This window comes from Ovis aries, chromosome 14 (genome assembly GCF_016772045.2).
Source record: "Ovis aries strain OAR_USU_Benz2616 breed Rambouillet chromosome 14, ARS-UI_Ramb_v3.0, whole genome shotgun sequence".
Taxonomy (NCBI): domain Eukaryota; kingdom Metazoa; phylum Chordata; class Mammalia; order Artiodactyla; family Bovidae; genus Ovis; species Ovis aries.
The window spans coordinates 31680143-31694022 of record NC_056067.1 but is presented as its reverse complement, the minus strand read 5'-3'; the positions used below and the strand labels follow the sequence as shown (position 1 = coordinate 31694022).

The following is a 13880-nucleotide window of genomic DNA, read 5'->3' as shown; positions in this document are numbered from 1 at the left end:
GAACCCACTCTCTATTTTATTTTAAATATAAACCATATATGTTCCTGGAAAAAACAGTTTTGGTGAGAAGTATATAGAATCTGTAAACTTGCTGAATTCTAATTATGTATCAAACATATTATTAAATATTTTGCATATACTATGTCATTTAGTTTCCCTTATAGTCCGATGATGTAAGAATTATCATTGCCATTTTACCAAAAAAGGAAATGATTTAACAAAATGAAAATCTGACATTTAAAAAATAATATGTCTATGATTATATTGTTCAAAATACAGTACTGGGATTTGAACCAGGAATGTCTGACTCTTAACCCTACTGATCTTTTATTTTTATTGAGAAGACTATATACCTCCCAGCATGTACTTGTAATCAGTGGCCTCTGACCCAGAAAGGAATTTAAATGTAGGACTTCGTTGTTGTTTTCAAAGAGGGTTTACGCTGATACAAGTCCTGGAGGAAGGAGAGACTTGAACACATGACACATTGTCAAGGAAACTTCATTGGTATGCAAATGTCACAGGGTCCAGGGACATAAAATCACTTGTTTGTGGACATAATTATTTTTTTGATCAGTTTACACAGCGAGGAGGAGATATCAGATACTCCAGAATCTTATAAAGGCAAATCATAGAGTGAACAGAAAGTTTTCAGAGCTTAATTTGAATGTTCAGGGATTTAATGCACTCTCCACCCTGAGAAATTGGACACTGTTAATTTGAATTTTCTTCTGAAATTCTAGAGAAAACTGCTTTGAGACGATTAACTTCAAAACTTCTATGGAGCCTCAAGGCAGCCTTCAACTCAAAGTTAAAAAAGAATAAGATTCTTACTCTAAGAGGTTCAGGCAGGCATGCAAGTATCTTTTAAAACCTAAGGAGCAAATGTATACAATGACTTAGATACTAGATGTCAGGTACCATTCACTTGAAGTAGCCACAACATGTGCAGCAAAACCTACGGGACAATCTGAGTAACTTCATTTAGGCTTACTTTCCTTTCGGCTATAGGCAGTGGGTATCTAATTGAGAAATTCTGTCCCTAGTGCATTGACTACAATGACCTTCTGGACATGTTTTGTTGGTTCATTTTAAATATTTTTCTCTAGAGATAAATCAAGAGATTTCGTTCAGTTCACAATGTTAACACTAATGCCCACTGTGATTCTGATGGTACCATCCCATACCAGGGAATTTTTAAAAACATTATGTAACCACCTGTAATTACAAAATCTCTTTCTGTTCTCTGTGTAGACCTTTGAACTTCTCTTTAACAACCTGATACTCTTCTCTCCCCCAAATATACCATGTCTCACACCATTGATTTTACAGTGGCATTTTTTAAAGTCGGTATTTAAGATCAGTTCTGTTCAGTTTAGTCACTCAGTCATGTCTGACTCTTTGGGACCCCATGAACTGCATCATGCCAGGCCTCCCTGTCCATCACCAACTCCTGGAGTGCACTAAAACTCATGTCCATTGAGTCAGTCATGCCATCCAACTATCTCATCCTCTGTCGTCCCCTTCTTCTCCCACCTTCAATCTTTCCCAGCATCAGAGTCTTTTCAAATGAGTCAGCTTTTCACATCAGGTGGCTAAAGTATTGGAGTTTCAGCTTCAACATCAGTCCTTCCAATGAATACTCAGAACTAATCCCCTTTAGGATAGACTGGTTGGATCTCCTTGCAGTCCAAGGGACTCTCAAGAGTCTTCTCCAACACCACAGTTTAAAAGCATCACTGCTTCAGTGCTCAGCATTCTTTATAGTCCAACTCTCACATTCATACATGACTACTGGAAAAAACACAGCCTTGACTAGACGGACCTTTGTTGGAAAAGTAAGGTCTCTGCTTTTTAATATGCTATCTAGGTTGGTCATAACTTTTCTTCCAAGGAGTAAGCATCTTTTAATTTCATGGCTACAGTCACCATCTGCAGTGATTTTGGAGCAAAAAAAAAAAAAAAAAAGAATCTGTCACTGTTTCCACTGTTTCCTCATCTATTTCCCATGAAGTGATGGGACCAGATGCCATGATCTTCGTTTTCTGAATGTTGAGCTTTAAGCCAACTTTTTCACTCTCCTCTTTCACTTTCTTCAAGAGGCTCTTTAGTTTTTCTTTGCTTTCTGCCATAGGGTGGTGTCATCTGCATATCTGAGGTTATTGATATTTCTCCCGGCAATCTTGATTCCAGCTTGTGTTTCTTCCAGTCCAGCGTTTCTCATCATGTACTCTGCATATAAGTTAAATAAGCAGGGTGACAATATACAGCCTTGACGTACTCCTTTTCCTATTTGGAACCAGTTTGTTGTTCCATGTCCAGTTCTAACTGTTGTTTCCTGATCTGCATACAGGTTTCTCAAGAGGCAGGTCAAGTGGTCTGATATTCCCATCACTCTCAGAATTTTCAACAGTTTATTGTGATCCACACAGTCAAAGGCTTTGGTACAGTCAATAAAGCAGAAATAGATGGTTTTTTTTTTTTTTCTGGAACTCTCTTGCTTTTTTGATGATCCAGTTGATGTTGGCAATTTGATCTCTGGTTCCTCTACCCTTTCTAAAATCAGCTTGATCATCTGGAAGTTCATGGGTCACATACTGCTGAAGCCTGGCTTGGAGAATTTTGAGCATTAGTTTACTAGTGTGTGAGACGAGTGCAATTGTGTGGTAGCCTGAGCATTCTCTGGCATTGCCTTTCTTTGGGACTGGATGAAATCTGATCTTTTCTAATCCTGTGGCCTCTGCTGAGTTTTCTAAACTTGCTGGCATACTGAGTGTAGCACTTCACAGTATCATCGTTTGGGATTTGAAATAGCTCAACTGGGATTCCATCACCTCCACTAGCTTTGTTCATAGTGATGCTTCCTAAGGCCCACTTGACTTCACATTCCAGGATGTCTGGCTCTAGGTGAGTGATCACACCATTGTGATTATCTGGGTCATGAAGATCTTTTTTGTACAGTTCTTCTGTGTATTCTTGCCACCTCTTCTTAATATCTTCTGCTTCTGTTAGTTCCGTATCTTTTCTGTTTGTTATTGAACCCATCTTTCCATGAAATGTTCCCTTGGTATCTCTAATTTTCTTGAAGAGATCTCTAATCTTTCCCATTCTATTGTTTTCCTCTATTTCTTTGCACTGATCACTGAGGAAGGCTTTCTTATCTCTTCTTGTTATTCTTTGGAACTCTGCATTCAGATGGGTATATCTTTCCTTTTCTCCTTTGCCTTTTGCTTCTATTCTTTTCACAGCTATTTTAAGGCCTTCTCAGACAGCCAGTTTGCTTTTTTGCACTTCTTTTCCTTGGGAATGGTCTTGACCTTGTCTCCTGCACATGAACCTCTGTCCATAGTTCATCAGGCACTCTATCAGATCTAGTCCTTTAAATCTGTTTATCACTTCCACTGTATAATCCTAAGGGATTTGATTTAGGTCATATCTGAATGGTCTAGTGGTTTTCCTACTTTCTTCAATTTAAGAAATTGAATTTAGCAATAAGGAGTTCATGATCTGAGTCACAGTCACCTCCTAGTCTTGTTTTTGCTGACTGTATAGAGCTTCTCCATCTTTGGCTGCAAGGAATATAATTAGTCTGATATCAGTGTTGACCATCTGGTGATGTCCATGTGTAGAGTCTTCTCTTGTGCTGTTGGAAGAGGCTGTTTGCTATCACCAGTATTTAAGTTGCTGATAAGTCACTTCAGTCATGTCCGACTCTGTGCAACCCCACAGATGGCAGCACACCAGGCTCCCCCATCCCTGGGATTCTCCAGGCAAGAACACTGGAGTAGGCTGCCATTTCTTTCTCCAATGCATGAAAGTAAAAAGTGAAAGTGAAGTCACTCATTCGTGTCGTGACCTCAATTCCTCATCTCCCCTTAGGCAACTAACTTAAGCTTACATTTCAATTACAATGCTTAAAGTTTTTCCAAGAACATGAACTATTGGTTGCCTCTATTAGCCACTGTACACAAACAGAAAGGTCTGGAATACAGTCTTCTTTATTCCTGTGTTTTTGCCATATAACACCAGTAGCCTCCCAAAACTTCTTCTCTATAACTGTTGTTTTGCACTCTGTTTCTCTAAACACTAGTGTTGTTGTTGTTTAGACCCTAAGTCATATCTGACTCTGCAAAGCCATGGACTGCAGCCCACCGGGCTCCTTTGTTCATGGAATTTCCCACGCAAGAATACTGGAGTGGGTTGCCATTTCCTTCTCCAGGGAATCTTTGTGACCCAGGGATTAAATGTGCATCTTATGCACTGTCTGGCGATTCCTTACCACTGAGCCTTGTGGGGAACCCAAAATCTAGTATAGTCTCTGAATTTTTAAGACATGAGACAAGAACTTTAATTCTAGCATTATTTTTCAAGAGGCCTATTTCCCCACTTTTTAGTGATTGATTCTATCGTATTATGATTGTATTCTCATCATCTTCCTCAGCTACTATATCTTTAGACATCTTGCTCAACTATTTCACATCCATCTCAGTGAATATTAAGAAAAAAGTTACAAAGCAAAGGAAAATCCTCTCTTGTGGGCAGCATAAAATTAGAAAAGTTTGGCAGATAGCACAGTTTTAATATATTTATAGAATGTGTTTCATAGTGCTCACTGCACAATTGTGCATACAAAATCTCAAAGCGCAGAGCAAATATATCAGCAATAATTTCATGGAAGCAAGCTCTGACTAATATGTGCAGAGTCTTACATTACTTTATCAAACTGTCTCTTTGTAATTAGTCTGTCTGCAATGCCTGGTATATAAATTAAGCATCTAATTTATCTTGACTGGCCTCCAGATCACTTGATCAGTCCATTCTGCTTCTGTGGCACTTTAGTGAATGCCAAGTGCAGAGAAAGACCCTCAGGAAGCATAAGTGTGTAAAAGCTGAAACTCCCTGAGAGGTCAGAGGCAATTTTCAAATTTACTCATCACTGACATCCGAGTGGAATGTATGCCATTCCTTCCAATGACAGTGATCTTCGTAAGGGCATTATTGATGTCCCTGTCCCTGGTGGCAGGTTACTTTGTATCATGGCTGGTAAATAATAAATAACTACAACTCAAGATGTTAAGTCAGATTTATGAAATTAAAAGTAAATTAAACTTTTCTCCAATTCAACACCATTTCTCATAAGCCACTTATCAATACCACAGCAATCTGTACAATTGTAAGAGACAAGTTACAGCTATTCAATCCTGATAAAAACAAAATAACTCCTACAGTCATAATCATTCCTCAAGAGCATTTAATTTGTTGGTTCTTGCATTATTCCTATCAAAACAAAATCTTGCAGTTTTATTGGAATACATAAATCTCTTTGATTTAAGGGTACTTTATCTCTCTTTTCCTCAGATGAATTTGAAATGGTACGGAGTTAAATTTTTATGGAGTGATTTCTAGGGGGAAAGGCTGACATAATTTTCACTATCGGACATTCTGCTGACAACTCAGAAAGTTTGAAGCCATATGTTTAGCTCGCTAGATGTTTTTTGTCAGAGTGTTCTTTCTTCTTTAGTTGTGAATTCACACCCTGTATGGATATGTCCTTCCTTCTCTATATGCTAATATACATTCACTGTGGATGTGTGGCCTCTTTTTCTATGTGAATAGATATACAATAGAGGAGCCAGAGGCCTGAATTCATGAAGGAAGGCTCTTCTGATAAGTATCGTGTCACTTTCTACTGCTGAGGATTTAGCTTTTAAAAGCATCCCACTGATAGTCTATGTTTGAAAGTGAATTTATCAGAAAGTCTGTTTTTTCTCTAACTTTCCTAGAGGATGCTGACGTGGATCTGCGGCTCCATGGCTCAGCCAAACAAAGAGGAGTTGACCAGACATTATATCTCAACTCTGGCATTACTGATTTATATTTAACATGGCAATCCAACATCTTTTTTTTAATGTAGTTTTTTTTTTAAATATAAAGAACAAAAGATACACTGGCTCTAAATATATTCTGATTAGGTATCCACTTGGTGGAGGCTTGGGACTCTAAGACTGATACCTTTTTTTTTTTAATGGAAGTGTGCTCATATTCATGCTATTCTGACCTTAAAAAAAAAAAAAAAAGTTTCTCAGTGCTAGAGGATCTGCCAGCAATGCAGAAGTTGCAGGAGACACATGTTTGATCCTGGCGTAGGGAAGATCCTCTGGAGGAGGGCATGGCAACCCTTCATTAGTCTTGCCTGGACAATCTCATGGACAGAGGAGCCTGGTAGGCTATAGGCCATAGGGTCACAAACAGTTGGATATGACTGAAGCCACTGAGCATGCATATATACATTAAATCCCCCACATACAAATGAGTACCATTCTAAGAGCACATTTGTAAGTCTGATTGGTTCGTAAGTCCAACAAAGTTAGCCCAGGTACCCAGCTAACACAATTGGCTATAAAGTACTATAGTGTACCATTTAAACTAGTAAATAATAGGTTGAAAATAGTTTTCACACAAATAATACATTAAAAAAACACAAAAATAAAGAGAATACTTTTAATCTTACAGTACAATACCTTGAAAAGTACAGTAGCACAGTACACCAGCTGGCATACAGGTGCTGGCATCAAGTGAACGGCAAAAAGAGTTAATGCCTGGAGGAGAGAGAGGAGGTGGGTGATTGTAGAGCTAAGGATTGTTAGCAATAAGTTACAGGGCAACTTGATGCTGATGGAATGCATGTATGCATCTTTGAAAGTTCACAACTTGAAGGTGTATATGTAGAGGACTTACTGTATAGAAGTATAGTATATGTGGAGGGTAGGAGCAAAAGAGATTTGAAATTATGTAGAGGTGAGTTATGGTCACATATGTTTACTATGTTTACTATTGCCATGTAAACATAAGATGGTCACTTCTTTTCTAAGATAGATGCATCAGTAAAGAATGGCTATCATCAATTTATTGAAATGCCAAATTTGCCTTCACATTATTTGAGTCATAGAAGATTGAGTTAGAGGATCCATTTTAGATCACTAAGTCTAGTGACCAAATGTGAGCACTGATACCTATAATACCAAGTGACCTTCCGAAGGTCACAGAGCAAATTTACAGTAAAAGGAAGACTGAACCATAGAATTCTTGGTTCTTTCATTTTAACTTTGCTTTATTTTTTTATGTATCTGTGTGTCAGGCACTAGGTCAGGGCTTGAAATTCAAAAAAGGTAAGTGAAAACAGATACAATCTCTTTTCTAGTGGTCCTAGTCTATTATGGGAGCCAAACATTAATCAAATAATTACATAAATTTAAAAAAAATAAATTTTATAGAATGAGAATGCAGAAACATATAGAGCCATAAGGTCAAGAGTGGAATTTTTTTTCAGGCATATAAAAAGAAAAGAATGTATGCGTGCATGATGAAACAACTATTTTTTTGACATAGGTTTTCTCGTAAGCACTACTGAAGTTACATCTTAGAGGCAAGTCCTTTCAAGGCTCTGTGATTCTCCCAAGGTTACATAGATGCAATGTTTTCAGTGATCTTGTTTGCATATATTCTCGACTACCAGTTCAGATTAAAATGGTTTGCTCTGCCTTTCCTATTATACCATGATCCCATTAGTGGTAGGTAATTGGATCTTGCCCATTATTTGATCTATACATTTACCTGGATCATATTTTTTATTTAGGCAGGAAGAAAAGAAAAAGCAAAGAGTAGGATCGGAAGAAGAGAAACCTGTTGAAGGCAGATACTTCTTGAGTTTCACAACACATTTCTTAGCTTATCTAGTTCCACCACAGCTATGAGGGACAGCATTTTAAATCTCCCAGTATCTCATCTCAAGAGACTCAATGGAGACTTTTATGTTTTCTTCAATGTCAGACAACTGCTTGTCTAATGGCACAGGCACAGCCTGACAGTGTGTGAAGAGGGAAACTTACCTAACATCTCTAGAGGTAACCCATAACCAGTAAGCTACAGGAGTTATTGGATAATTGCCTCATATTCTGATCCTCTAAAGAAGTGATTAGGTGGGACATTTTACATGGTTTCATACAGGGTCAATAATAGGATAATGTCCCATTTTTCATGATGATAAACTGTTCAAGGATGCATTCTTTAATCACTTTTTTCCTTCAACTGATCATTCTCAGTCTCTATTCCCTCCTTTCTGAGATAACACTGGGGAAAAAAAAATGCTTGCATCCAAGTCTATGTCTCAGGCACTGAGGAGGCAAGAAGAGGAAAGAAGCAAATGAGGTAAAGTTTCAAGGCGAGAAAAGAGTAACTAATATAAGGTTGGGTAGAAAGTATGACCAAGTTTAATGTTTAGAAAATAAGCATTTGGTGGATGCTAATAATATTAAAGAAAGCTGGTTCAATTGGATTGTTAAGGCACTGTAACATAAAAACTATGGATTAAGATACAAGGATTTATGTATAACTGTAACTAACTACTGTTAGTTCTCAATCTTGACTGAATCAAAATAGTGTTGTTGTTTAGTTACTAAGTTGTGTCCAACTCTTTTGCTACCCCACGGACTGTAGCCCTCAAGCTCCTCTGTCTATGAGTATTTCCCGGGCAAAAATACAGGAGTGGGTTGCCATTTCCTTCTCCAGGGGATTTTCCCAACTCAAGGACTGAACCCATGTCTCTTGCATTGCAGGCAGATTCTTTACTACTGAGTGACCTGGGAATCAAGATATTACAAAGGCTTAACAGTTTTCAGTACTCCAAAACTTCAAATAAGAATTTCTCCAAAGTTGGATAGCTAGCACATAGATGTTAAAATATGTGTAACAGAGTTAAAAACCACTTGAGCCTTATGACTATACACTGGAAGTGAGAAATAGATTTAAGACACTAGATCTGATAGACAGAGTTCCTGATGAATTATGGACGGAAGTTCATGACATTGTACAGGAGACAGGAATCAAGACCATCCCATGGAAATGAAATGCAAAAAAAGCAAACTGGCTGTTTGAGAAGGCCTTACAAATAGCTGTGAAAAGAAGGGAAGCAAAAGCAAAGAAAAAGGAAATATATACCTCTTTGAATGCAGAATTTCAAAGAATAGCAAGGAGAGATAAGAAAGCCTTCCTCAGCCATCAGTGCAAAGAAATAGAGGAAAACAATAGAATGGGAAAGACCAGAGATCTCTTCAAGAAAATTAAAGATACCAAGGGAACATTTCATGCAAAGATGGGCACAATAAAGGACAGAAATGGTAGGGGCCTAACAGAAGCAGAAGATATTAAGAAGAGGTGGCAAGAATACACAGAAGAACTGTACAAAAAGATCTTCACGACCAAGATAATCACGATGGTGTGATCACTCACCTAGAGCCAGACATCCTGGAATGTGAAGTCAAGTGGGCCTTAGGAAGCATCACTACGAACAAAGCTAGTGGAGGTGATGGAATTCCAGTTGAGCTATTTCAAAACCTGAAAGATGACACTGTGAAAGTACTACACTTAATATGCCAGCAAGTTTGGAAAACTCAGTAGTGGCCACAGGACTGGAAAAGGTCAGTTTTCATTCCAATCCCAAAGAAAGGCAACGCCAAAGAATGCTCAAACTACTGCACAATTGCACTCATCTCACATGCTAGTAAAGTAAAGCTTAAAATTCTCAAAGCCAGGCTTCAGCAATACATGAACTGTAAATTTCCAGATGTTCAAGCTGGTTTTAGAAAAGGCAGAGGAACCACAGATCAAATTTACAACATCCACTGGATAGTCAAAAAAGCAAGAGAGTTCCAGAAAAACATCTGCTTTTGCTTTATTGACTATGCCAAAGCCTTTGACTGTGTGGATCACAATAAACTGTGGAAAATTCTGAAAGAGATGGAATACCAGACCACCTGACCTGCCTCTTGAGAAACCTGTATGTACGTCAGGAAGCAACAGTTAGAACTGGGCATTGAAAAACAGGCTGGTTCCCAGTAGGAAAAGTAGTATGTTTAGGCTGTATATTGTCACCCTGCTTATTTAACTTATATGCACAGTATATCATGAGAAATGCTGAGCTGGAGGAAGCACAAGCTGGAATCAAGATTGCCAGAATTATCAATAACCTCAGATATGCAGATGACACCACCCTTGTGACAGAAAGTGAAGAAGAACTAAAGAGTCTCTTGATGAAAGTGAAAGAGGAGAGTGAAAAATTTGGCTTAAAGCTCAACATTCAGAAAACTAAGATCATGGCATCTGGCCCCATCACTTCATGGGAAGTAGATGGGGAAACAGTGGAAACAGTGTCAGACTTTATTTTTTTGGGCTCCAAAATCACTGCATATGGTGACTGCAGCCATGAAATTAAAAGACGCTTACTCCTTGGAAGGAAAGTTATGACCAACCTAGATAGCATAATCAAAAGCAGAGACATTACTTTGCCAATAAAGGTCCATCTAGTCAAGTCTATGGTTTTTCCAATGGTCACGTATGGATGTGAGAGTTGGACCATAAAGAAAGCTGAGCGCCGAAGAATTGATGCTTTGAACTGTGGTGTTGGAGAAGACTCCCGAGAGTCCATTGGGCTGCACAGAGATTCAACCAGTCCATCCTAAAGGAGATCAGTCCTGCGTGTTCATTGAAAGGGTTGATGTTGAAGCTGAAACTCCACTATTTTGGCCACCTGATGTGAATATTTGAGTCATTTGAAAAGGCCCTGATGCTGGGCAAGGTTTTGGGCAGGAGGAGAAGGGGATGACACAGGGTGAGATGGTTGGATGGCATCACCAACACAATGGACATGGGTTTGGATGGACTCTGGGTGTTGGTGATAGACAGGGAGGCCTGGTATGCTGCAGTTCATGGGGTCGCAAAGAGTCGGACATGACTGAGCTGAACTGAACTGAACTGAGTAGCTGTTTAAACAAAAATGTTGCAGAGAGAAGTGTACTAGAGTTTCACAAAGTAGCATCAAGGATAGATCTTAATACCATATTAATCAGCAAAAAGCTTTTAAATGTTGTTAATGTAAATTTAAAATATATTCACACAATTTTAACAAATATACATTTAAAATTTTAGAATCACTGTCAATAGAAGAAGAGAGATATGTGAGGAGAGAGATGAAAACTGATCAAACCAGATGGGGGACTTGCACAAATAACAACCAGTATGATTAACTCATCCTGTTTTATCAATGCTCCCTTCCCAAAAATATTTGCTGAAAACTGGAAGGGTATATTTATCATAGATAATGTTAGTTCTAGTATGTGTTTCAAAGTATACTTACACTGACACATGCATATTTAGAAGAGGGGGATTGAAAGCCCAGTGAATTATTCTGGCTAAATGACAACTGCAAATAATTAATAATCAGTATTGACTAAAACCTTTTTATCTCCTGGCTATGTAAGGCAATCACTTATGCTGATGATTAGTCCATGTTCCCCTGTTAAATAAACTAGCGGTAGCAAGAGCTAACGCAGAGCCAAGACTAAACAAAAAAGGCAGTAAGATAAATTAAGTGACTGAATCCCAGTTTTCATGCTAATAAACTGGGCAAATATCTGAGACGGCAATGATGTAAGAGGAGAGACACAATAGAATATATTATTCTGCATGGGAGGTTTCTAAGAGGAGACAGGGACTGTCTAGCATATAGAATTCAATCATATAATGCATATTCCTGTGTGCTTGATCTTAGTATCTGCTCAAGGTTTACAATCCCTTTCTTCTTTACCCAAGTTCAGGGAGTTAGAGACTGTCAGGTTTGAGTGGGAATTTGTTCAGTACCTGACAACTTACTTGACTTCCTATCTGCTCTATGGATGGGCTTTCCCAGGTGGTGCTAGTCGTAAATAACCCTCCTGCCAATGCAGGAGACATAAGAGATATGGGTTCAATGCCTGGGTCGGGAAGATCTCCTGGAGGAGGGCATAACAACCCACTTCAGTGTTCCTGCATGGTGATCCCATGGACAGAGGAGCCTGGAGGACAACAGTCCACAGGGCCGCACAGAGTCAGACACGGCTGAAGAGACTTGACATGCATGTACTACTCTATCAATAATTGTTTTTTAACAACATAACATTTTTCCTGGTGAATATAGTTCCTCACAAACATAATCGCTAAAGTGAAATTCTCAAGAATGTCTCAGCTAGTTATGACTAACCATCGAATGAAAAAAAAAAAGATAAATATGGCTATACATTTTCAGAAATAGCTTTTCCACACATGAAATTATATGTGTAAACAGTTAAATAAGCAGATAATTCCTCTCAGTTCATTTGACTACTCTCTTTTTTGGCTTTGGATAATAGTTTAGGTGTGGCATTTTAAAACAGAAAGGAATACATGAAGTTTAAATATTAGTTAATTTATTTGGACCCACACAATTTCAGCTTTTGTGCTGGAGATAGTCACATGCAGAACACATTCTTAAACTTATCATATCCAAATTTTAGAATATTTTCAATCACTTAAAAAAATGGTTTCAGCCTAGGCAACTGCTAAAGACAGCAGCAGGGCAGGTCCTGGTGCTAGATGGCTGAGATCGCCTCCTGAACCACCTGGCGGCCGTCGTGGTTCTTCCAGGTCAGTAAGAAGGCTGTGTTTGTGTGCTGTGAGGGCATCAACATTTTGGCAGTTTCTACAGAAATAAGTTGAAGTATCTGGCTTTCCTCCACAAGTAATGAACACTAACACCTCTCGTGGCCCCTACCACTTCTGAGTCCCAGCCTTGGTGGACATGCTGCTCCACAAGACCAAGCAAGGCCAGGATGCCCTGGACCACCTCAAGATGTTTGCTGGGATCCCGCCACCCTATGACAAGAAAAAGCAAATGATGGTTGCTGCTGACCTCAAGGTTTTGTGTCTAAAGCCTACACAGAAGTTTGCCTACCTACGCTGCCCAGCTCATGAGGTTGGCTGGAAGTACCAGGTGGTAACAGTCACCCTGGAGGAGAAGAGAAAGGAGAAGGCCACGATCCATCATCAGAAAAAGCAGCTTATGAGGCTATGGAAGCAGGCTGAAAAGAATATAGAGAAGAAAACTGACAAATTCACAGAGGTCCTTAAGACCCACAGTTTTCTAGTCTGACCCCAATAAAATTGATCATTTATTCCTCAAAAAAAAATATATATATAAAATGGATTTAGAGGAATGTCCATTATTGTGCTCTCATACATTTGAAACTTTTTTAGTATCCAGATACTCAATTAAGATTAGAGATGTTATGGGGAGGGAGGTGGGAGGGGGGTTCATGTTTGGGAATGCATGTAAGAATTAAAGATATTAAAATTTAAAAAATAAAAAACTAAAAAAATAAATAAATAAAAATTAAAAAAAAAAGATTCCAAACAATGATTTGGTACTTTTCCCAACCTCAGAACAGTATTGAGCACTAATAAGAAATTACTGGGCATCAAATTTTAATAAATAAAAACATAAAAATTTCTACAAATGAAGTCATTTTTCTACCAATCAAATTCCTAAGAAATATTGAATATGGTCACATGCTACCTTTATCTTAAGGTTTCTCTAAAAATAACCTATTTGATAGTTGCACTTTTGCTTTAAACTAGACTGATATAATATATAATATATTATATGGCTCAATTAAGGAGGAATGGTTGTTTGGGCATATTTTACTTCCAGTTTCATTCTGTTACTAGTTCCATTGTATTAGAGTCTACTGCACACACTATCCTAGTACCAAGACAAAGATCAGATGAACATTGTCAATTTCTTAAGAACTCTGAAGCATACAAGTATAATACAGTATTAAAAATTGTGCATTATAGTCCACAGAAAGTTACTTCTTCTTTCAGCAGCAGTAATACTGAGCAGGAGAAAAAGTACCACTTCAGTTGCAATTCAACCAGATTTCCATGCATACCTTAACATTAAGCAGACCCATGTGTGGATTCTACAGAGAAAGCAAAAAAGAAGTGACTGTGAAATATACTGATTTGACTGC

The 13880-nt window shown here is 38.3% G+C and overlaps 1 pseudogene; it reads left to right on the top strand.

Annotated features, from left to right (window-relative positions):
* The window catches only part of LOC101103176 (large ribosomal subunit protein uL13-like), a 36044-nt pseudogene extending 22969 nt beyond the window's left edge, over positions 1–13075 (top strand).
* Positions 13076–13880: the final 805 nt, after the last annotated feature.